Source organism: Antechinus flavipes, chromosome 2 (genome assembly GCF_016432865.1).
Source record: "Antechinus flavipes isolate AdamAnt ecotype Samford, QLD, Australia chromosome 2, AdamAnt_v2, whole genome shotgun sequence".
Taxonomy (NCBI): domain Eukaryota; kingdom Metazoa; phylum Chordata; class Mammalia; order Dasyuromorphia; family Dasyuridae; genus Antechinus; species Antechinus flavipes.
Genome location: NC_067399.1, coordinates 19,909,844 through 19,934,182, shown reverse-complemented (window position 1 = coordinate 19,934,182; position 24,339 = coordinate 19,909,844).

Genomic DNA, 24,339 nt, shown 5'->3' with positions numbered 1-24,339 from the left:
TTGGAGGCCATCTAGTCCCCCTCACTCACTTTACAGATGAAGAAACTGAGGTCCAAGGCTGCCTTCAGTTAAGCCTTTGAAGTAGGATATGAACCTTGTCTTCTTGACTGCAAGTCTAGAGCTCTATTCACCACGCAACGCATTGTTGTTATTGTTGTTGAGTCATATCAAACTCTCCATGCCCATTTGTGGTTTTCTTAGCATAGACACTGGAGTGATTGGCCATTTTCTTCTCTAGATAATTTTATAGATGAAGAAACTGAGGCAGACAAGGTGAAGTGACTTGCCCAAAATAATAAGTGTCTGAGGTTGGATTTGAATAGTCTGAATCCAACAAGAATTTATTGAGTACCTCCTATGCGCCAGGTATTATACTAAACACTAGGGCCACAAAGAAAAGTAAAAAACAGTCCCTGTCCTCAAGGTAAGGTATAGTGAGATATACAGAGAAATATAAACAAAAATAAATCCCAAATGTAAGGAATCTATCCTCTGTGACGAAAGGTTGGCAATTTCTTTTTGGAAGTTGACTTTGGTTTTCCCCATAACTTCTAATCAAAAGTACCTTCTTAAAAATTTTAGCCTAGTCTTGATAATAATAACTCATATTTCTTGCAAGACAACACTGACGTACCACTGCACACGTCTCATATTGGCTAAGATGACAGGAAAAGATAATGATAAGTATTGGAGGGGATGTGGGAAAACTAGAACACTGATACATTGTTGGTGGAGTTGTGAACTGAGCAATTTGGAAACATGCCCAAAGGGCTATCAAATTGTACATACACTTTGATCCAGCAGTGTTTCGATTGGGCCTGTATCCCAAAGAGATCTTAAAGGAAGGAAATGTTTGTGGCAGCCCTTTTTGTAGTGGCTAGAAACTGGAAACTGTCCATCAGTTGGGGAATGCCTGAAAAAAAAATATGAATATGATGGAATATTATTGTTCTATAAGAAACAATCAGCAGCATGATTTCAGAGAGGCCTGGAGAGACTTAAAGGAACTGATGCTAAATAGAGCGAGTAGAACCAAGAGAGAACATTGTAGACAGCAACAAGAAGACTATGCAATGACCACTTCTGATGGATGTGTCTCTTTCCAACAATGAGTTGATTCAGCCCAATTCCTATAACTTATGATGGAGAGAGCCATTTACATCCAAGGAAAGGACTATGAGGACTGAATGTGAATCACAGCATTATTTCACCCTTTTTGTTGTTGTTTGCTTGCTTTTTGTTTTCTTTCTCATTTTTTCCTTTTTGATCTGATTTTTCTTGTTCAGAGTGATAAATGTGGAAATATTATTGCACGTTTAACATATATTGGAATACTTGCTGTCTGGGAGTGTGAAGGGAAGAAAAATTTGGAATACAAGAGTGAATATTTAAAACTATCTTTGCATATATTTTGAAAATAAAAAGCTATTTTTAAAAATATATATAATCCTGATTTCTTATGGTCTCTACAATTCACAAAGTGTGTTCTATCTAGCAACACTGGGAATCAGCATGGATGCCTTATGGGAAAAGAACATTGCTCAATGTTCAGGCCAGAGATCATAAGTTGGGGGTCCTTGACTGGGAGGGTCTCTAAACTTGTTTGCTTTTTAAATCTTGATCATTGTGACTAATGTGAAAGTATGTTTTATATGATGTCCAGGTATAAACTATATCAAATTATCTACCACCTTCAGATGGGGACAGGAGAGGAACAGAAGGGGAAAATTTGGCATTCCAAATCTTGTAAAAATTTTCTTGACATATAACTGAGGAGAAAAATGAAATACTTAAAAAAAGGACCCTTTATAAAAACATTGGAACCTCAATTATCAACCTGTATTCTAATATCTTTGCTGAAAAGCCATTTTTTAAATGTTTATGGCTTCTAATAGTTTTCTTGGTATTTCAGTAAAATGAAATTCACTGAATGGAAAATAAATAGATAGATATCTTGGTAGTTGTATAATTACTATGATTGGATTTCATTATAATCCTATGTATTTCACTTTATTTGTTTAAATTCTGAGAAGGATTCCAGAAACTAAAAAAGAGAAAAATCCTGTATATGGGCATAGGAGCATAGATTTAGAGTTGGAAGTGACCTTGCAGGTCATTGGTCCAATCCCCTCATTTTACAGATGAGGAAATTGAGGCACAGAGAAACCAAAAGTCATCCAGTGATTGGTTGAGCCAGGATTCCAAGCCAAAGCCTCTGGCTTCAGACTCTGCTCCTCCTGCTTCCTCTGAGGTGGAGTCTCAGTTCTGACATATCCCGGTGAGATGACAGTGGGTAAATCACTTGTCTGTTCTGCCTCAGACTCCTCTGAGTATTATCCTCATTTGACAATAGATAAATGGAACCTCAGAGTGGACGAATGATTTGCTCAAGATCACACAGCTGAAGAACATCACAGCCGAAGCACCAGCCCCAATGGGACACTTCTTCATGGTGCTGGGTAAGAGGGGTCATCTGTGCTTCAGAAAGAAGAGGAGCAGAAGGTCTGGAGGGACCATATGAGAGTGACCCCCCCCAACCCTTCATTTTTGTTAGGGTGAACACACGAAGCCAGAGCAGATAGAGGCTGTAGGAGGTGAGCATGCAGAGTGATGAAGGCAGTTCTGGGACCTTGGGTGGTGAAGATAGATTGGATTTTACAATGTTGCCCCAAACCTGGAAGGCTGGGGCTCCTTTCCCAATCTGGGGCAAGAGTGCCAGTGTGAGAATACTCTGAGGCACTGAGGGAGACCTGGGAAATACCTGTGTTAAGATGTACTCCCTAAGGTTCAGTCCTCATTGCCAAGGGTGTGAGTACACAAAAATCTCAGGATTGGGACAGATCTTAGAACATGAAATGTCAGAGCTCAGATAGACTCTAGAACAGGGCTCCTCAAACTATGGCCGCGGGCCAGATGTGGCAGCTGAGGACGATTATCCCCCTCCTCCAGGGCTATGAAGTTTCTTTATTTAAAGGCCCACAAAACAAAGTGTTTGTTTTTACTATAGTCTGGCCCTACAACAGTCTGAGGGACAGTGAACTAGCCCCCTATTTTAAAAGTTTAAGGACCCCTGCTCTAGAACATGGGAATTCCAGAACTGGGACTGATCTCAGAACATGGAGATGTCAGAGCTGGGATTAACTCTAGAACATGGGACTGTCAGAATTGGGACAGATCTCAGAACATGGAAATGTCAGAGTTAGGATAGACTCTAGACCATGGGAATGTCAGAGCTGGGACAGATCTTAGAACATGGAATGTCAGGCCTGGAACAAACTCCGGACCGTGGAATGTCAGAGCTGGGAGAGGTACTGAAACATGGCCTGTGCCATTTAAGAGGGATCTAAGAAGAAAGAATGTGAGAACCAGGAGGAACCTTAGAACTTGTCAGGAAACCGAGTCACGTCTGCAGTTGATAGCTGGGTGTCTGGGCTCAGGCCGGGGTGATTTGCCCCCCGGGGGGATGGGGGGATCCCGTCCCTCCTGATGCGGGTTACGGTTCCCAGGCTGCCCTGGTCTCCCTCCCTTCCCCGATTCCCGCCCCAGCCTTCCCTGCAGGATGTCGGACGCAGAGAGGCAGGCGGGCCAGCGTCCGCGGGAGGGGGAGGGGCGAGGTTTCGGTTTCCAGGTCCGGCCGCGGACGCAGAGTTTCGGTTTTCGGCCATCCCTGCTTCTGGCCGCGGACTCTTTCCCAGGGAGCGCTGGGACTCGCGTTCTCCGCTAGATGGCGACAAAGCTTGGAAAGCCTCCATCCCTGAGGCAGACTCCTGGGTCCCTGCAATGGGAAGAAACTTGAGAAGCCCCAATTTTAGAGCGGGAAGCTTAGCGCAGCTACGTCAGGAAGCGGGAGGGCTGACCTTACCCCAGTCGGGCCAGTTAGGGAGGGTCGGAGGCAGGCTCTGAGCCTGGCTCTGGTCCCCAAGTCCAGCTCTCCATCCCCTGCCCCACATTGGAGCTCCCCCCCCTCCGTCCCCTCCGTCCCCTCCGTCCCCTCCCCGCATGCTCAATACTGTGTACGCAGCCTCCGGCACTTCCGGGGCCTCCGCAGGTGGAGTAGGTTCCCCTCCTCCCTCCTCCCCCCTCCTGGAGATGAGCTCAGTTTGCATTCACTAGCTAGCGGTTTGGAGGGGCCCTAGGGCAGGTGAGGTTCAGGGCCCTGACATTTCAAAGAGCCCCGTTAATCCAGGAGACCCATCATCAACACAGGTTATGGTACCCGTATGCAGCCGGGGAGCCCGAGACGCGTCCTCAAGGAGCCGCTGTTATTAGGTCTGGAAGCATCATAGACAGAATTCTGTCTTGGAGTCTGGAAGATGGGGTTCAAGACCTGCCTCTCCTAGGCTCACAAGACAGAATAGTCAATTATAGCAATCTAGTGTTTGACAAACCCAAAGCCCCTAACTTCTGGGAAAAGAATTCATTAGTTGATAAAAACTGCTGGGATAATTGGAAATTAGTATGGCAGAAATTAGGCATGGACCCACACTTAACACCATATACCAAGATAAGATCAAAATGGGTCTATGACCTAGGCATAAAGAACGAGACTATAAATAAATTAGAGGAACATAGAATAGTTTATCTCTCAGACTTGTGGAGGAGAAAGAAATTTGTGACCAAAGATGAACTAGAGACCATTACTGATCACAAAATAGAAAATTTCGATTACATCAAATTAAAAAGCCTTTGTACAAATAAAACTAATGCAAACAAGATTAGAAGGGAAGCAACAAACTGGAAAACATTTTCACAGTTAAAGGTTCTGATAAAGGCCTCATTTCCAAAATATATAGAGAACTGACTCAAATTTATAAGAAATCAAGCCATTCTCCAACTGATAAATGGTCAAAGGATATGAACAGACAATTTTCAGAGGATGAGATTGAAACTATTACCACTCATATGAAAGAGTGTTCCAAATCATTATTGATCAGAGAAATGCAAATTAAGACAACTCTGAGATACCACTACACACCTGTCAGATTGGCTAAGATGACAGGAAAAAATAATGATGAATGTTGGAGGGGATGCGGGAAAACTGGGACACTAATGCATTGTTGGTGGAGTTGTGAACGAATCCAACCATTCTGGAGAGCAATCTGGAATTATGCCCAAAAAATTATCAAAATGTGCATATCCTTTGATCCAGCAGTGTTTCTATTGGGCTTATATCCCAAAGAAATACTAAAGAAGGGAAAGGGACCTGTATGTGCCAAAATGTTTGTAGCAGCCCTGTTTGTAGTGGCTAGAAACTGGAAAATGAATGGATGCCCATCAATTGGAGAATGGCTGGGTAAATTGTGGTATATGAATGTTATGGAATATTATTGTTCTGTAAGAAATGACCAGCGGGATGAATACAGAGAGGCTTGGAGAGACCTACATGAACTGATGCTAAGTGAAATGAGCAGAACCAGGAGATCATTATACACTTCGACAACGATATTGTATGAGGACATATTTTGATGGAAGTGGATTTCTTTGACAAAGAGACCTGAGTTTCAATTGATAAATGACGGACAAAAGCAGCTACACCCAAAGAAAGAACACTGGGAAACGAATGTGAACTATCTGCATTTTTGTTTTTCTTCCCGGATTATTTATACCTTCTGAATCCAATTCTCCCTACGCAACAAGAGAACTGTTCGGTTCTGCAAACATATATTGTATCTAGGATATACTGCAACATATCCAACATATAAAGGACTGCTTGCCATCTAGGGGAGGGGGTGGAGGGTGGGAGGGGAAAAAAAAATCGGAACAGAAATGAGTGTCAATATAATGTAATTATTAAATAAAAAATTAAAAAAAAAAAAAAAAAAAAGACCTGCCTCTCACACAGCAGTGGGGGACGTCGGGCCCGCAGGCCGTAGGAGCCCTGACAAGGCAACCGCAGGCCATGATGAGCTGAAAAACGAGGCGCGAAAGTAAACTCAGGTGTCGGGATTCTACAGAGCCGGGACCACAAGGGGGCGCCAGAGTTCCGGCCCTGGAGTCAGAAAGATCTCTTCGGGAGTTCAAATTTGCCCTCAGATCCTGGGAAAGTCACCTCTCCCTTGTTTGCCTCAGTTTCCTCCTCTGTTATGTGAGCTGGAAAAGGCCATGGCCAACGCCTCAATTATCTGCCAAGAAAACCCCAAATGGGGTCATGCAGAGTCGGTCACAACCGAGACAGCCTTGGAAGTCACCTAGAGCAGTAGTGTCAAACTGAATCACAAAACGATCCCTATAGACTGCTAAGTGACTTAGAAAACCACATATTATCATCTATATTCTATTGTTTTTATTATATTTTAATTATTAATTAATTTATTTATTATTCATATTTAATATTCATTATTCTAAATAAATATTTAATTATTGAATTTTTTATTTATTTAATATTTACCAATTATATGCAAATCTGATTGGGACAGCACTCAGAATGAACCTTAGAGCTAGACCAACTCTCTCATTTTGCACATGAGGAAAGACAAAAACAAGATAAAATCACTGAACAGTAGAGCCAGGATTCAAATACAAGTTATTTGCTTCCAAATTCTATTTTCTTTCTACTGAACTAGTCAGTCAACTAGCATTTATTAAGCACTTACTGTATGCTAAGTCTTCTTTGCTTTGTTGTTGTTCAGCCATGTTTGATTCTTCATGACCCCACTTGGGGCCTTCTCAGTAGAGCTACCAGAGTGGTCTGCCATTTCCTTCTCCAGATCATTTAACAGATGAGGAAACTGAGGTAAATAGGGTTAAGTGACTCTCCCTTCTCCTAAGGACTGAACTATTAAGTGTCTGAAGCCACATTTGAACTCTGGAGGATAAGTTTTCCTGACTCTTGTATCCACTATTGCCACATAGATGCCCTTAGGATGCTACATTTTGAAAGCTTATCATTTCAAGGAGTTTGGAAATTATGAATATTTGAGGCATCTATTAGTCAACTAGCAAGAAAGCCATGACTGTTATTATCATGTCTTGAAGCATCATAGATAGAATACAACCTTGGAATCTGGAAGATGGGGTTCGAGACCTGCCTCTAATACAGAAGTGAAGGACGTCCGGCCCACAGGCCATATGAGGCCCACAGAACCATTTCATCTGGCCCTGACAAGGCAAGCACAGGTGATGAGGAGCTGAAAACTAGGTACAACAAACTGTACCTACTAAGTGCTTGAGTTTTCAAGCTGATAATTGTGTATGGTCTTTGAATGGTGTTATAAATGTCCTAGTGGCCCTCAGCAGAAAAAAACTTCCCCACTACTGACCTAACAGTTGCTCATTGTTCCTTACCCTCTCAATACCCCGAGAAACTCTCCAAGACAGTAAGCACAGAGGAATCACAGACATGAATCTAAAATAAGGAAGTTTCTGCATGGGGAATTCCCCCACAGCAGTGAAATCATCTACATCTTGACCAAAAATTTCCCACAGTGATGAAACTATAAGACTGAATCAAACATCATTGCTCATTTTGAATAAAGTCATCATTTGTTTCCTCAGTTTCTCTGTTTGCAAAGTAGAGCTGTGGTTATGGGAATGGAACTATCTGGAAATGTCTCTCCAGAGACTTCCTGGAGGTTCAGTGGATTGGGAAATCAGATGCCCTGAATTGGAATGCCAGCTCATTTCCTTATTGGCTGAGTGACTTGACCTCTAAGACCCCTTTCAGCTTGCCAGTAATAATCATAGAATCCTGTCACCTCAAAGTATGACTAGGGCCAGTTGTCACAGGATAATGTTATGGTACAGAAGTTCATGGTTCCTGAAGGGTGGATCTCCCCAGTGAACTGGGAACTCTTTAAAAAAAATAATAACTTAAAAAATTTTCTAAATCTATGCAAAGATGACTTTTAACATTACTTTTGCAAGTAATTTTTTCAAATTTTTCTCCCTTTCTCCCCTCCCTCCCTCCCCTAGATACCAAGCAAGTCACTATAAACATGTCAATTCTTCTAAATATTATTATCATATTTATCATGTTACACAAGAAAAATCAGATCAAAAGGGGAAAACAAAGCAAAACACGAGAAAGAGGGAAAAAAACAGACATCACCAAAAAAAAGGTGAAAATATTTAATTCCCACAGTCCTCTCTCTGTCTATAATTTTCTTTCTCTGTTTTCAACCTACCTGATTTAGGTATCAGTACCACATCTGTGTCATAAAAGGAATTTGGTAGGACTTCTTCCTTCCCTATTTTTTCAAATAGTTTATAAAGCATTGGGGTTAATCGTTCTTTGAATGTTTGGTAGAATTCACATGTAAATCCATCTGGTCCTGGAGATTTTTTTTTAGGGAGTTGATTAATAGCTTGTTCTATTTCTTTTTCTGAAAATGGGACTATTTAAGCAATTTACTTCCTTCTTTGATAATCTGGGAAGTCTATATTTTTGGAGGTAGTCATCCATTTCGCTTAGGTTATCAAATTTATTGGCATAAAGTTGGGCAAAGTAACCCCTTATTATTTCTTTAATTTCCTCTTCATTGGTGGAAAGTTCTCCCTTTTCATTTTTAAGACTACTAATTTGATTTTCTTCTCTCCTTCAGTCTCTCTGGATGAAAATGGCTCTCAATCACAAGTCTATTGAAATTGCCTCAAATCTGGAATATTATTGCTCTTTAAGAAATGACCAGCAGGATGAATACAGAGAGGACTGGCGAGACTTACATGAACTGATGCTGAGTGAAATGAGCAGAACCAGGAGATCATTATACACTTCGACAACGATATTGTATGAGGACGTATTTTGATGGAAGTGGATTTCTTTGACAAAGAGACCTAACTGAGTTTCAATTGATAAATGACGGACAGAAGCAGCTACACCCAAAGAAAGAACACTGGGAAATGAATGTGAACATCTGCATTTTTGTTTTTCTTCCTGGGTTATTTATACCTTCTGAATCCAATTCTCCCTGTGCAACAAGAGAACTGTTCGGTTCTGCAAACATATATTGTATCTAGGATATACTGCAACATATCTAACATATATAGGACTGCTTGCCATCTAGGGGAGGGGGTGGAGGGAGGGAAGGGAAAAATCGGAACAGAAACGAGTGCAAAGGATAATGTTGTAAAAAAATTACCCTGGCATGGATTCTGTCAATATAAAGTAATTATTAAATAAAAATTTTAAAAAAAAAAGAAAGAAAAAAAGAAATTGCCTCAAATCACCTCATTGTTAAAAAGAGCCAGATCCATCACAGTTGGTCATCACATAAAATTGTTGTTGCTGTGGACAATGTTCTCTTGGTTCTACTCACTTCATTCAGCATCAGTTCATATAAATCTCTCCAGGCCTCTCTGAAATCATCCTGCTGATCGTTTCTTACAGAACAATAATATTCCATCACATTTATACCCCATAACTTATTCAGCCATTCTCTAACTGATGGGCATCTACTCAATTTCCAATTCCTTGCCACTGCAAAAAAGGGCTGCTATACACATAGTCACACTTGTGGGTCCTTTTCCCTCCTTTAAGATCTCTGGGTAAGCCTAGTAGAAATACTGCTGGGTCAAAAGGAATGCCCAGTTTGATACCCTTTGGACATAGTTCCAAACTGCTTTCTAGAATGGTTGCATCAGTTCACAACTCCACCAACAATGCACGAGTGTTCCAAACTGGGAACTCCGAGTCCCACAGAGCAGACAGGTTTCACAATCCAGTGTGTCTGCATGAAACTCCCCATCTTTGTGGTCACGAGGCAGTCCCAGAAATGGTCTGCCTCTACAATATACCTCATCTCTGCTACTGAAATCCTACAAATGTCTCCTCTCCCTGGGGAGTCTTCCCTGACTTTCCCCCTACCCCCTTCCTTTCCTCATACCCCACAATATTCTCTTTCTCCTTTCAGTCTCTTGTCTTAACTGATACATTGATGTGATATATTGTATCTTTCCAGTATCCTATAAGCTCCCTGAGGGCAGGGAGTAATTTTAACTTTTTCTCTCAATGGGGGACACAATGTTTGCTTAGTAAATGTTTCTTGAATTGGATTGGTTGTCAAAGCTGCTCTCCTTCTCCCTTCCCCCACCTCATGCTGTGGATTATAAGCATCAGGGGGACAGGATCTGTATTAAATGTACACTGCCCCCATCTATATAGCATTAGGGCAACAGTAATAATGACAGCTAGCCTGCATATGCTGTATTTGGGGTTTGCAAGGTGCTTTATATATTAATAACAACCCTGTGGAATAAATGTCCTTATTGTGCACTCTTGGACCTTCACACTTCCCATCTATAACAGGAGCACTCTTCCTTCTGGGATGAGGAAAAGGAGCTTTAGAAAGGAAGGGGACGGAAGGCCATTGTGGAAATCACAGCTGGATTGTTGGGATCTGGGTGGGGGGAGGCCGGCCAGAGAGAGGAGAGCTTCCCTGAACAGAGAGACAAGCTAGGGGGAGAGGGTTGGGAGCAAGATCAGAGTCAGCTTTCCGTTGGCATAGCAGCGGGCGCAAGGCGAAGACAGCCATGGCCCTCGATAAGCCTGGTGGCCCCACAGACTTTCCCCAGTGGAAATTTCCCAGGGAACCTGCTGGGTAGAGAGGAGATAGGCTGGCCACCTGACCCAAGAGAGGTGCTTGAGTTTCAGGCAGGTGAGATACTCCAGATCTCCACAGGGTTACAGGAGCCATTGGATTCAGTCCAAATCCATCCGGCATGCAACCTTTGACCCCTGGGCCATTGTGCTCCGACTACCACCTCAACCCTCATTTCATTCAGTCAACAAGCATTTATTAAGCACCTACTATGCCCCAGACGCTGTGTTAGGCACTGGGGATGAAAAGAAAGGTGAAAAACAAGCTCTAGGATGGAGGGTGAAGGGAATGGGGGGGGGGGGTGAGAGACACTACATATAAAAACAAGCTTTATACAGGATAATTGGAAGTATGCAGCACAGGAAGGATACCAGCATCTTATGACAGAAGCAGACAACTTCCAAATTGGGGGACTTCTTAGGAACAATTGTATGGTGTAGTAGAAAGAGCTTTGAATTCAATTCCTGATGAGCTGAGTTTTTAAGTCCCAGCACTGTTGCCTGTGTGACCTTAAACAAGTCTTGCTTCAGCAAGATACACATACACACGTGTCTGTGTCGATATCCTTTAAAAAGTGGAAATTAGACTGAATGCTCTGAAAGGTCTTTTCTGGCTCTAAGAGTCTATGAACAACTAGTCCAGGGGTTCTTCAATTAGGGTCCATAGAAGCCTCCAGGGATATATTCAGGGCTCTATAAATTTGAATGGGAAAAATTAATTTTTATTTCAATATACTTGGTTTCTTTTGTAATTGTATGCATTATATTTTTATCTATTTAAAAACATTATTCTGAGAAGGGATCTGTAGACTTTTCCAGATTCTGGACCAAAGGGGGCCAGGACACAAAAGATCATTTTACTATTGAGGGACTTAAAGACCAGGAAAGGTGGAAGGATTCAGGGCTGAAAGGGTTATTAGAAATAATCTACTCTAACTTGCTCATTTTACAGATAAGGAAACTAAAAGGAGGTTATTTGTCCAAAGTCAATGAGGAAGACTCTGTATGATTTCTGCCTCCCAGCTCTGTACTCCTCTCCCACTATACCATTTTCCATTGAATTCAGTAAAAATTGGCCAAAGTTCCCACGAGGACAGCAAAGCAAGAAAAAGAATGATCCCTTGTGACTTCATATGTGCAGTCTCCCCATTACCATGTGGACATCTTAAGAATAATGATCATTTCTCTTTCTTCTATTTCCACGTGTTTGCTTTGAAATAAACACTAAATATAAGCATTTTCATTCATTTCTACATTATTATGACTACATTCGCTAAAGTTGGTGAGTTATTGATGATGATTCATTATTATTGAATGATGGCCATTCATCAATAAGACCGATTGCGGCTCATGATCCAAAGGGTCAGATGGCTTGCCCTCAAATCCAATGTGAAGCCGTGTTCATTGTATTCATTAAGTCCTATCTTTGGGACCTAGAGGTGTACTTGCCAGCTTATGAATATCTTGGGTAATCAACCTGTAGAACAGACTCTGTATACAGTAGACACTCAATAAATGTTGATCACATTTAGGTGGATTAAATAGAAAATGATGCAATGGAAAGAGAACTGAATTTAGTGTCAGAGAATATATACACATATATGTATATATACATATATGCATATGTATATCTACATGTGTGTATTATATATATATACATACATATGTATACATCTACCTGTGTGTCTGGGTATATGTATATATATATATATATATATATATATGTATGTGTATATTTATATAAATAGATATCTTTATTTTCACCAACCTCTTGCCTAAATTTAGCATTTCTTTCAATTATTTAAAGATGTTATTTTAGGGGTAGCTAGGTGGTGCAGTGAATAGAGCACCAGCCCTGAAATCAGGAGGACCTGAGTTTAAATCTAGCCTCAGATACTTAACATTTCCTAGCTGTGTGATTTTAGGCAAGTCCCTTAACCCCAATTGCCTCAGCAAAAAAAAAAAAAAAGTTATTCTAAGAAAGGGATCTGTAGACTTCATCAGTTTGACAGTAAGTGTACATAGTAAGCACTTCATAAATGCTTGTTTCCTTTCAAAGGCACAAAAAAGATGAACAACTCCAGCTCTAGCTAAGGGTCCCTAGGTGGTGCCATAGTGCACAGTGCCACTTCAGTAGCCTGAAGTCAGAAAGACATCCTCCTGAATTCAAATTTGGCCTCAGACACTTACCAGCTGCATCATCTTGGACAAGTCACTTAATCCTGTTTGCCTCAGTTTCCCAGCTGTCAAATTAGCTGAAGAAGGAAATGAGATACCATTCTAGTATCTTTGCCAAGAAAATTCCAAACAGGATCAAAGAGATAGATACAATTGAACAGCAAAGCTCTAGTTAAGCTTTGTAAACTTAAAGGATTATATAAATGGCAGCTGTTATTATCATTGCTCAACATTACCTAGTAAGTAAGTAACTGGACTGGAATCCCAACCATTTGGCTCTTTGGCTCCAAATGCAGCATCCTTGCAAATCTTTCCTGGAAAGACTCTCTTCTTTTCTGGATTTTTCAAGAGAAATAATATGTGGGTGCTTTGAATTCATCGTAATCCCTTCCAGCTTTTGGAAGTGCCCAGTAAGCCATTTTTATTGGAAACAGGAAGCTTTGTTTTTTTGATTAAGACAAAAGCTCTCTGGGTGCTGAGGTCTGAAGTTGGGAAAGGATTGAACAGTTGCCAGAGGCCTTTCCTTCCATGTTGGGGAACGAGGTAGACTAGTGTCCTTGAATCCTTGAGAAGAAAGTAGTAACTCGTTTGCAGGCAGAGAAAACAAATGGAGGCCCTGGAGGAGAGTCAGGGATTTTTGGCTTTTCTCTCTCTCTTTGCCAAATATGGGTTGGTTGATCACTCCTTCCAGCATTTCCATTGTACAGTGACTTAGACGGATGGCAGGCTTTGAAGGAGGATGAGAATGATGGGCCACAATCAGTCGGATTCCCTTTCCCCATGGCCACTCGGTCTTGTTTTGGACCAAGAGTCTAATTTCACTAGTACCAGGAACTCCCAGAGAAAAGCATCCTCCAGAGCATGACACTGCTCATACTTTATAAACCTTCTCTGGAGCTCTCCAAGATCTTAACTGACTTGTCTAGGATTCTGGTTCAGATAACCTGTAGGATTTGAATCCAGATATTCCTGACTCTGAATCTTATTGATTTACCTTATATTCTTTTTTTTGGGGGGTGGGGGAGGCAATTGAGATTAATTGACTTGTCCAGCATCACACATCTAGTAAGTCTGAGGCCAGATTTGAACTCAGGTTCTCTTGACTCTACGCACTGCACTATCTAACTGCTCCATCACATTTTTCTTAATAGATAATCTATTCATTGATATCCAATCTCTGTCAGCCTCAGTTTTTTCATCTGTTAAATGAGGATAATAATAGCACCTACCTCGAAGAATTGTTGTGAGGGTCAAATGGGATAAAAGTTGTAAAGCCCTTAGCACGATGCTTGACGAGGAGCAAGCACTAGATAAGTATTAGCTGTTATTACTTATATTTTTAAAATTTTTATATAACTTCAATTCTCACCTATATCTTTTACCCTTCCAGAGCTATCCCCTAGGACAATGAATTTGTTTTAAAAATAAAAAAATGAACAAAACTAATATATTTTAATACATTGAAATTACATTGATTGGTACATTGAAAAAAATGAGGCACTATGTAGAATTGGACCCCGATTTCTGCAAAGGACTTTTTCTCTTTTGGGGTCAAGCTTTGCAATTTTTATTGTTTATTTTGCATAGTATTTATATGGAACTTTAAGGTTTTCAAAGCTATCTACCTATAGTATTTTGATCCTCATCACAATCCTGGGAGATAAGTACTGTTATTGTCCCCATTTTATAGATGAGGGATGGGGCAGTTAGATGGCTCTGCAGTAGGTAGAACACTCAGCCTAGAGAGTTCAAAATAGGCTTCAGACACTTACTAGTCATGTGACCCTGGGCCACCACCTTGCCTCAATTTTCTCATCTGACTAATGAGTTGGAGAAAGAAATTACTCCACGCCAGGATCTTTGCCAAGAGAACGCCAAATGAGGTCACACAGAATCATATGTGACTGAAAACAACCAAACAAAAACAATAGATGAGCAAACGGAGACAGAGATTATGCCCAGAGTTATACCATTGGTGTCTGAGATCAGGTTTGAACTCAGATTTCTCATTCCCCGACCCCACCTCTCTGAAACTCTTTTCTCTCTCATCTCTCATCTCATCTCTCTCTGTAAGCCTCAGGTTCTTCATCTGAAAGAAGGATACACTATTGCCTAGAGTAGTTATGTCACAGAGTTTTTGTGAGGATAAAATTAGATAACTATGTGTACTAAGAAGGGCTAGCCTTTGTTCTTAGAATCATGTAGACTTGGGGTCAAGTCTTGCCACTGACATACATTGGCTATATGAATTTGGTGCCTCATATGTCTGTTACATCATAGAAAAGGTACAAGGGTCCCCACAAGGAGAAAAATCACAAATTGGCTTTAAAAACAAGTCTCAGCTATTTGCTGATCTCTATGGACTTCCTACCTAAAATTTCACCCCTTTTCAGTCATTTTGCTGTGTAACCCAGAGCAAAAACTAGGGTGGGAGGGTCAGAGCATTGCCTCAGGACACTGAAATTGGAGTTTGCTGTTGGTAATCACAATTCTTCAGAAGCAGAGAAATAGCAGAGTTGGTGTTAGCTAGAATAATTAGCTGAAAGAGAAAGGTGGGTCAGGGTGAATTCTCTGCTGTGCCCTAATCAATGTTTGTGCTTCTGTCCCTCCCTAATCTTGAGTTGGATTCCCAATGTCTCTGTCACCGCTCCTTCCTCCACCAAAGGATATTGTCTCATCCTCCCATCTTGGAGCTTCTCTCTTTTTGCCCCTTGCTTCCAAGATAATTGTGGGAGCAACCGTCTTGAGAGCAGACAAAACGATTGCCTATTATAGCTTTATGCTAACTTAGATTCACTCATTTATTTATTTGTTTGTTTGCTTATTTTAAACTTAGATTTATGAGATACAGTTTACAAAGTGCTACTTCATGTAGTGCTTATAACACTCCTGTATAGACAAGGTTGATAATGTTATCGCCATTTCATCGATAAGGAAATTAGTTCAATTAGGGAGGTTCCATGACTTATCCAGTCACACAGCCAGTCAGTGACAGAGGCAGGATTTATCTCGTGTTCTCACCATGCTTAGAGCATTGGGTTTAGGTTTGGTCACCACACTTTGGGAAGCACAATGATGTGCTGAAGAATACTCCAGGAAGGAGGATACTGAGAAGGAGGATACTGATGGGTCTAGAGACATCATGCTGTATGTATGAGAATGGCAGAAGGGAGTGGAGATGTTCAGGCTAGAACAGAGGTGACATGGTCGCCATATTCTAGTATTGGAAGGCACACTCAAAGGATGAGGGATTTGACTTTTTCTACTAGATCGCAGATGACAGAACCAAAAACAAGGGATCAAAGTTGTAAAGATATAAATTTAGCAATGATGTCCAGTAAAATTATAATAATAATAACACCATGCTAATAATGAGTTTTCCCTAAATGTTTTTTTCTGTCTTCAACTGCTTAGGAGCACTTAAAAAAGGATACGTTTTAGAGCAAAAGAGATCTGGTAATTACAAAAGGAGAAGGCAACTAAGCAAAGAGGGAGGGAGCAGGGACTTCACCGATAGCTGCAAATCTTTCATTAAGAAAGACTTTGCCTGGGGCCATCTTTAGTCAAAGGTTGAGTTACTGGTGACAGGTGTGCATAAGCCCAGGAACATGAGGTACTTCTCTAAAGATATTATCCTATTCACATGTTGCCTTGGATAGGAAGGGGAAGGAGGGAGGGAGAGAAGGAAGAAAAGAAGGAAGGAAGGGAGAGAGGAAAAGTGGCCAACCTTCTTACTTAGGCTCAAAGAAAGTCAACCAGTTCCCTTGGGAAGGACACTGGGCTTTGGAGTTACTCAATTTGAATTTGAATCCTGGACCCCTTATTTTTTACCTGGGTGACCATGAGCAGGTGTTATTCTCATTGCATTATGGGTCTGGACCTGGAAGGGATCTGAAGGTCATTCAGGCCAATCCCATTATATTACAAATGAGGAAAACGAAATCCAGGAAAATTAAGAATTTGGCTGAAGGTCTCTCAATAAGAAAATTTCAGAAGCTTAAACTGAACTTGGGGCGAAGGTGGTGGTGGTGGGGTTGACCTTCTGTCTTTTGAATTACCTAGCTTCTGAAAGGAGCCCTAGAGGGCTTCTAATCCAAACCTACCATTTTACTTTGAGGAAATTAAGGCCCAAGGAAGTTATGTGGCAGAGACAGTATCAAGATTTGAATCCAGATCTTCTGTCTTCAGGGCCATTACTGTTTTAACCCTTTTTTCACTTAAGCTCTCTGAATTTTATTTTCCTTATCCATTAAATAAATGATCATTGGGATAAAATAGATCTTTCACTCAGGAAGACCTCAGTTCAAATCGTGTCAGGTATTTATTAGCTATATGACCCTGGGCAAGTGACTTGACTCCTTATCTCTAGGATCTGGAGAAGATGGAAAACCATTCCAGCATCTTTGCTAAGAAAATCTCTGAATGAAAAAATGACAACATATCAATTACTGCATCAGCAGCTAATGTGATCTCCATGACTCAACTTCCCAGTCACATTAGTGTGCGGAAAGCATACTGTTTAAAGCATTATAGAAATATGAGTGGTGACTATCAGTACTATCCCAGGCTCAAAGGCCAATATCTTCGTAGGAATATTAATAATTAACAAATTAATCAATCATACCTTGTTACTTCATCCTGACAGCTAATTACTTTTAATAACTAAGTCCTTATCCTTTTTTGCCTCTATCAAAGTTATTTGCAAGCAATGAGCTGATTATCCTAATATCCTAATCCTAAAAAATCAATAAACAGTTATCAATGAACAAAAGAATCTAGGCACCTTAGTTTAAGAATGACCTTGTTCAGCTGGAGAGTATCCAGAGAAGAAAGGACAACTAACATGGTGAAACAAATGCCTTGAATCCAGGTCATATGAGGATCAGCAAAAGGAAGTGGGAATATTTAGCCAGGAGAAGAAAAGACTCAGGGACAGATATGATACTTGAATAATTGTCCTGGAGAAGAGGGATGAGAATTTGTTCTGTTTGGCCACAGAGGACAGAATCAGGAACCAAGGGTGGCTATTTCAAGTTTAATGTTAGGGGGAAAACTTCCTAACATTTAGAATGGTCTAAAAATGGAATGATCTATCTTGGGAAGTCACGAGTTTCCTTTCGTCAGAGTTTATCATAAAAATGCTGGATGAACACTATCTGGGATATTGCATATGAGGGGGTGGAGAGGAATAGGGGTAGTGGGTGTGGAATTCTTGCTGAGAAAGAAGTTATATTAAATAGATTTTGAAGTTTTTTCAATTCTAAGATTCTGAGCTGTTATGGGCCAGAGTTCTGAACTCGAAACAAAGGATTCTTACAAGGTACTAAATCAGTGGAATTGATAGAGACAATGGTTATCTAATTTAGCATGGTGCTTACCAGTTCTCTAGCTCAGTACATGTACTTAGTACTTACTATACTTCTACAAGATTCACACCTATGATAAGAGAGCATATAATCCCCCACAAACTCAGCCAGAATCAGACTAGGGAAGATCAGAGAAGTGGTGACAAACTCACCTCCTTCGCTTCTCCACTGAAACCAAGATCCAGAAGGCCTCCAGAAAACTAGCCGAGCCCCAAGTGAAGGAGACAGGACTTTGAAAGAGACAATAAAGGATTTGGACTTTAACACCTGGCTGCATTTGTGGTGATTACTGAACTGAAATGAAGGCTGCCTCCAGAGACCCCAAGAAAACCTCAACAGAGAACATTATATTTTATTTTTAAAATTTTTTTTTAAATAGCTTTTTATTTACACGTTATATGCATGGGTAATTTTACAGCATTGACAATTGCCAAACCTTTTGTTCCAATTTTTCCCCTCCTTCCCCCCACCCTCTCCCCTAGATGGCAGGATGACCAGTAAATGCTAAATATATTAAAGTATAAATTAAATACAAAATAAGTATACATGACCAAACCGTTATTTTGCTGTATAAAAAGAATCGGATTCTGAAATATTGTACAATTAGCCCGTGTAGGAAATCCGAAATGCCGGCAGGCAAAAAGAGAGGGATTGGGAATTCAATGTAATGGTTCTTAGTCATCTCCCAGAGTTCTTTTGCTGGGTGTAGCTGGTTCAGTTCATTCCTGCTCCATTGGAACTGATTTGATTCATCTCATTGCTGAAGAGGGCCATGTCCATCAGAATTGGTCATCATATAGTATTGTTGTTGAAGTATAGAATGACCTCATGGCCCTGCTGGTTTCCCTCAGCATCAGTTCATGTCAGTCTCTCCAGGCCTTTCTGAAATCATCCTATTGGTCATTTCTCACAGAACAATAATATTCCACAATATCCATATACCACAACTTATTCAGCCATTCTCCAACTGATGGGCATCTACTCAGTTTCCAGTTTGTGTCCACTACAAACAGGGCTGCCACAACATCCGTGCACATACAAATCCCTTTCCCTTCTTTATAATCTCTTTGGGATATAAACCCAGTAGTAACATGGCTGGATCAAAGGATAAGAACATTACATTTTAAAGAGAATATTACACTGAGCTTTGAGGATTATGGAAACTATCCTGTGCTTTCAATGCTGAGCTAGTAACTGAACAGTATTAAGCTATACTCCTTGTCTTCAAAGAGCTGACAGGTGGATGAGATGAGTACAAAATGGAAACTTCTCTGGACCATTAATAGAGCCATAAATAATGACATGACAACAGGTTTTGTTTCTTTGTTCTGAGAGGACATGGATGGGTTTCTATGCTCTTAAGATGATAAGCTCATGTCTGATTTTTCTTGTGCAGCATGATATTGTGGAAATTTGTCTAGAAGAATTACACATATTTAATACATATTGGATTATTTGCCATCTAGGGGAGGGGGTGGGGGAAAGAGGGAAAAAATTTGGAACACAAGGTTTCGCAAGGATGAATGTTGAAAATTATCTGCATATCTTTTGAAAATAAAAAGCTTTACTTTAAAAAAAAATATGATAGCATCATGACTAGAAGGAGCTTTGGAAGCTACTTGGTTCAAATCTTTCATTTCACATGTTAGGAAACTGAGAGTTAGGGGCTTTCTGTTAAGGGACAGGTCAATTCTCCGAGAACCTCCACAGCTGTGGATCATAACATCTGAATTTGTTGCAAGATGGCCTTGCTGACACAGGTGTTGCGGACTGGGAACAAAATAAATTGGAGGTAGAGGGAAGAAGAGAGAGGTCAGACAACACAGTCTCCTTGTAAGATCCTCTCACGAGAGGAGATCCATTCTGGGTTGATCTCCAGCAGCCACTGTCAGGTGGTTCCCATGTATTTCCAATAGCTCCCGTGTATTCCAACAACTTTCCCCAAGATTCTGTAGATGGATCAGATTTGTTGGTTGGTTGTTGTCCTTCATTCTAGAAGAGAACCAAAATGACTTCACTTTGTTAGCCTTAGGTTACAGTGTGTCTGACTGTGGCTGATCAGACCAATACAAGCTCAGGATGCTCTGCCACAGATCAAACACAAATAGTCCCTATGAACATTTCAGTGGTGGTGGTGGGGGTTCTCTACCTTTGTACATCTCGTGTTTCTTCTGAGCTGATTCAATTCTGTTTTGCTCATAGAGCACCTTCTCTGATAAGGGCATAATAAACATCAAAGGCAGGATCTGAACTAGTGCCTGTGACTCCAAACCAGGACTTTTTATTTTGAACCATGCTTGAGTATCAGTGACAGAGGCTCCTTGGAAAATGTTTAGCCAGGATGAAAACTCTTAAGGAACTCTTATTGACTCACAAAGTTGAGTTGATAGACCTTCTTCACTTTTCTTCTTTACTCTCGTCTTCTTCCAGAGTTCAGAGTTAAGAATCTCTTTCTCCCTTCTACCCTTCAGCTAGGAGCACTTAGAACTGGTAACCAAAACTTATTATAAGCTACATGAACTCATTCAGATAACTTGAGAGGGTGCATCCCTAGACCTCAAAGTCAGAACTATACTCTCCTGAAAAGAGCAAAGGAAAAAGGAGGAGATATTCTGAGCTCCCAGTGGTGTTATCTCAAAGAATCAGTATTTTTTGGATAGCACAAGCTGTCCAAACACAAAGCTTAAGGGTTGCCTCAAGAGTAAACTCAAGTTGGAGAGTTCAGCGATTGGATTTTCTAGAGATAAAAAGAAATTTCCCGAGCAGGGACTCTTAGATAAAGTGGATTGCCCAAGAACCTTCAACAACTGTAGATAAAAGGCCAAAGCAAAAGATGGGGAATCCCATCTCCAATAGGTAATTATTTTTAATAACTAACTTGTGTGACCAAGGCAACAAATTCATTATCTAACAGCCATCATCTTGGCCAAGAGCCTCTTTGTCCTTATATGTATATGTATATGTATATGTATATGTATATGTATATGTATATGTATATGTATATAAATAAAGCTTTTTATTTTCAAAACATATGCAGATCATAAGAAAAGGCACTCAAGTCAATTAGTGTGGTATAGGAGAAGAAGTCAGGAAGGCCTGGGTTTAAGTCCTGTCCCCTGACAACTGCTGGTTGTGTGACCCTGGCCAAATCACTTCAGACAATTCACTAAGATTATAAATCACATAGAAGGTTTCAATCTGCACTAGGGAGGGAGTTTCCTCACTTGGGAGTTCTCCATTCCAATGAAATCACAGCTCTCTGGTCCCCATTCCCAAATCCATTCTAGAGTTGCAAAACAAATTGATCTGATTATTTAAATGCCTTTAAAATATCATGAATGAGACTTATATTTGCAAGAAATCAATCTTAAGACCCTTCAGGTAAATGTTTGGGAGTGGAAGGGAAATAGTACCTGCTTAATGGAGGAAGATGGAAAGAACTCTCAGCAGTTTCCATTTGGGCCAGAGACCTTTCTAAAATATGTCTCACACAATACATAGTCAGTATGAACCACCTGAGAAAGAGGTCTTGAGAAGCTTGGAGGGGAGTAAAGTTCCCAAGTTGGAGGATGGACTTTGGCTACCTCCTTATGCTGCTGACAAGCCTTATTTGTGTCCTCATGGCCCCTGGCTTTGTGCCCTGTGGGTGAAGCTAACTTTAAACTAATTTCAACTCCACAAGCATTTGTTAAGCACTTCCAGTTGCCAGGTCCTGGACTAGGAATGGGGTGTGGATGGCTTGGATTGCATTGTTCTGGGCAATTTCCTGGTGAAGAAACTCTCTCTCCCTAAGTTAATCTGTATATTCTGGGCAATTTGTGTCCTTTGAAAATTATCTACAATGCTAAGAGATTAACTTATCTAGGGTCATATAAAGATAAAGCATTTATTAAGTACTTATGTGCCTAAGCAAAGATTCAGATACAAACAAACTAGATAGTTCTTGGCCTAGAGAAGCTTCCATTTCAATGGAGGAACATGAGACACAAAGGGGTTCTGGGAAGGAAGGGGGAGGGTATCCAAGGAGAGAGATGGTTGAGGAGTGAAATCAAGAGTGAAATAAGCATAATGAGGGTGCTTCATACTATGGTCTGATCCAGAACAGAAAATCATTAATCAGAAGGGATAAAAAAAGATTAAAAGATGGGGGGAGGGAGGGAGAGATTTAAAAGGAATAACAAGTTGCACTTAATAGATTTGCAGTTTCATGTACATTCATTTTTTAAATTATATTATGTTATGAAAATGTTTGTTTTATCCTATAAATGAAAAATAAAATAAATAATAAATACTAACTGCAGGGTTGCAGAATGCTGGCACCTCTGAGGTAAAATGGGTAGGGTCATAGCAGGCAGTCAAGTCTGAAAAGTGGGTGAGTGTGGGAGGCATGCCTTGGAATCAAGTCTTCTTGACTTTGTGTCTATTATGCCTCTTAGGCACTGAAGGACAAAAAGGAACTATAAATAACTCCATTTTAGAAAAAGAAATCGAACAAGCCATCAATGATCTTCCTAAGGAAAAATCTCCAAGGGAAGATGGATTTACAAGTCAATTCCACCAACATTTAAAAGAACAATTAATTGCAATAGTATATGAAATATTTGGGGAAAATAGACGATGGAATTCTACCATATTCCTTTTATGATGCAGATATGATAATCCAGCAAGAGCCAGAACAGAGAAAGAAAATTATAGACTAGTTTCTGTAATGAATATTGATGCAAAGTTCTTAAATAAAATATTAAAAAAAGAAATTGTAGCAATTTATCACCAGGATAATATATTATGACCAAGTGGGATTTTTACTAGAAATACAGGGCTGATTCAATTATCAGGAAAACTATCAGCATAATTGACCATATCAATAACAAAATTAACAGAAACCCAAAGGCTATAAAAGTGTGAACACCTTTTGGTCTAGGGGTGTCACTACTAGGTTTATATCCCAAAAAGATCTTTAAAAAGGGGAAAGGGTCTACATGTACAAAAGTATTCATAGCAACTTATTTTGTGGTAGCAAGGAATTGGAAATCTAGTGGATACTCATCAGTTGAATAATGGCTGAATAAGTTATGGTATATGAATGTAATGAAGTATTATTGTTCTATGGGAAAAGATGAGCAAGCTGATTTCAGAAAAGCCTGGAAAGACTTTTCTGAACTGATTCGGAGTGAAGTGAGCGGAATCAGGAGAACATTGTACACAGAAACAAGATTATGTGATGATCAACTGTGATGGATTTGGCTCTTCTGAGCAATACAGTGATCCAAGGCAATTCCAATAGACTTGGGAGAGAATTATGGAGTTCTGAATATAGATCAAAGCAGAATATTTTTACCTTTTATTTGTTTGTAAGGGAGAAAAATTTCTAATACAAAGTTTTACAAAGATGAATGTTGAAAACTATCTTTATTTGTACTGAAAAATAAAGTACTATTGAGAAAAAAAATGAACTATGGTGTAGATTGTCTCCCTTTGAGCAAGCATCCCTAGAGACTCCCCTTTAAATAGATTCTTTAGTTATTCTGCTTATTTGACAGCTAGAGGAAAGGTCCTGGTAGAGAACCAACGGTCCTCCAAAGAGCCATGCAGAGTGTCAGGGATGGATAACAGGAGTCCCAACACTTAGTGAAGTTCTTTATGAGACCGTATTCATGGGGCAAAAGGCAGCTATTTTCTGTTCCAGAGCCCTCTGAATAGACCCTCTTGCTGGTTCCCTGCTTCTGTCTTAGTTCTGGTTTGGGCTCTTTCCTTTATGAGGCATCTAGATGCTGCAGTGGATAAAGCAATGATCCTGGAATCAGGAAGCCCTGAGTTCAAATCTAGCCTTGCAACTTTTCCTTAGACAAAAGACTTAAACTCTACCTTAGTTTTCTCAAATATAAAATAGAGATAATAATAACACCTTCTCTCAGTGTTGTTGAGAGGATGAAATAAGAATCTATAAAGTATATGGCACATAGTAGGTTTTTAATAAATGTTGTTCCTTTCTCCTCTCTCCCCTTTTACTTCCTCAGAAGACAGAGCAGATGGTACTCTTTCAGGGAAATACTAGGGTTTGGAAGTATGTTAGGATCTTTCTTTGAAGTTTAGATCTGCCTTTCCCCCCCTCTTCTCATAGTCTTAGCTGGTTGCTCTGGGGACCCCTTAGCCCAGAAAGGATACCTCACCACTCCTGGGTTTCCCCCAAACCTCCAGTGCCTTCAGGGAGTTCCTGAATAAAATCTGGGGAGAGACAGAAGTTTGGGAGAATTCTAAAAG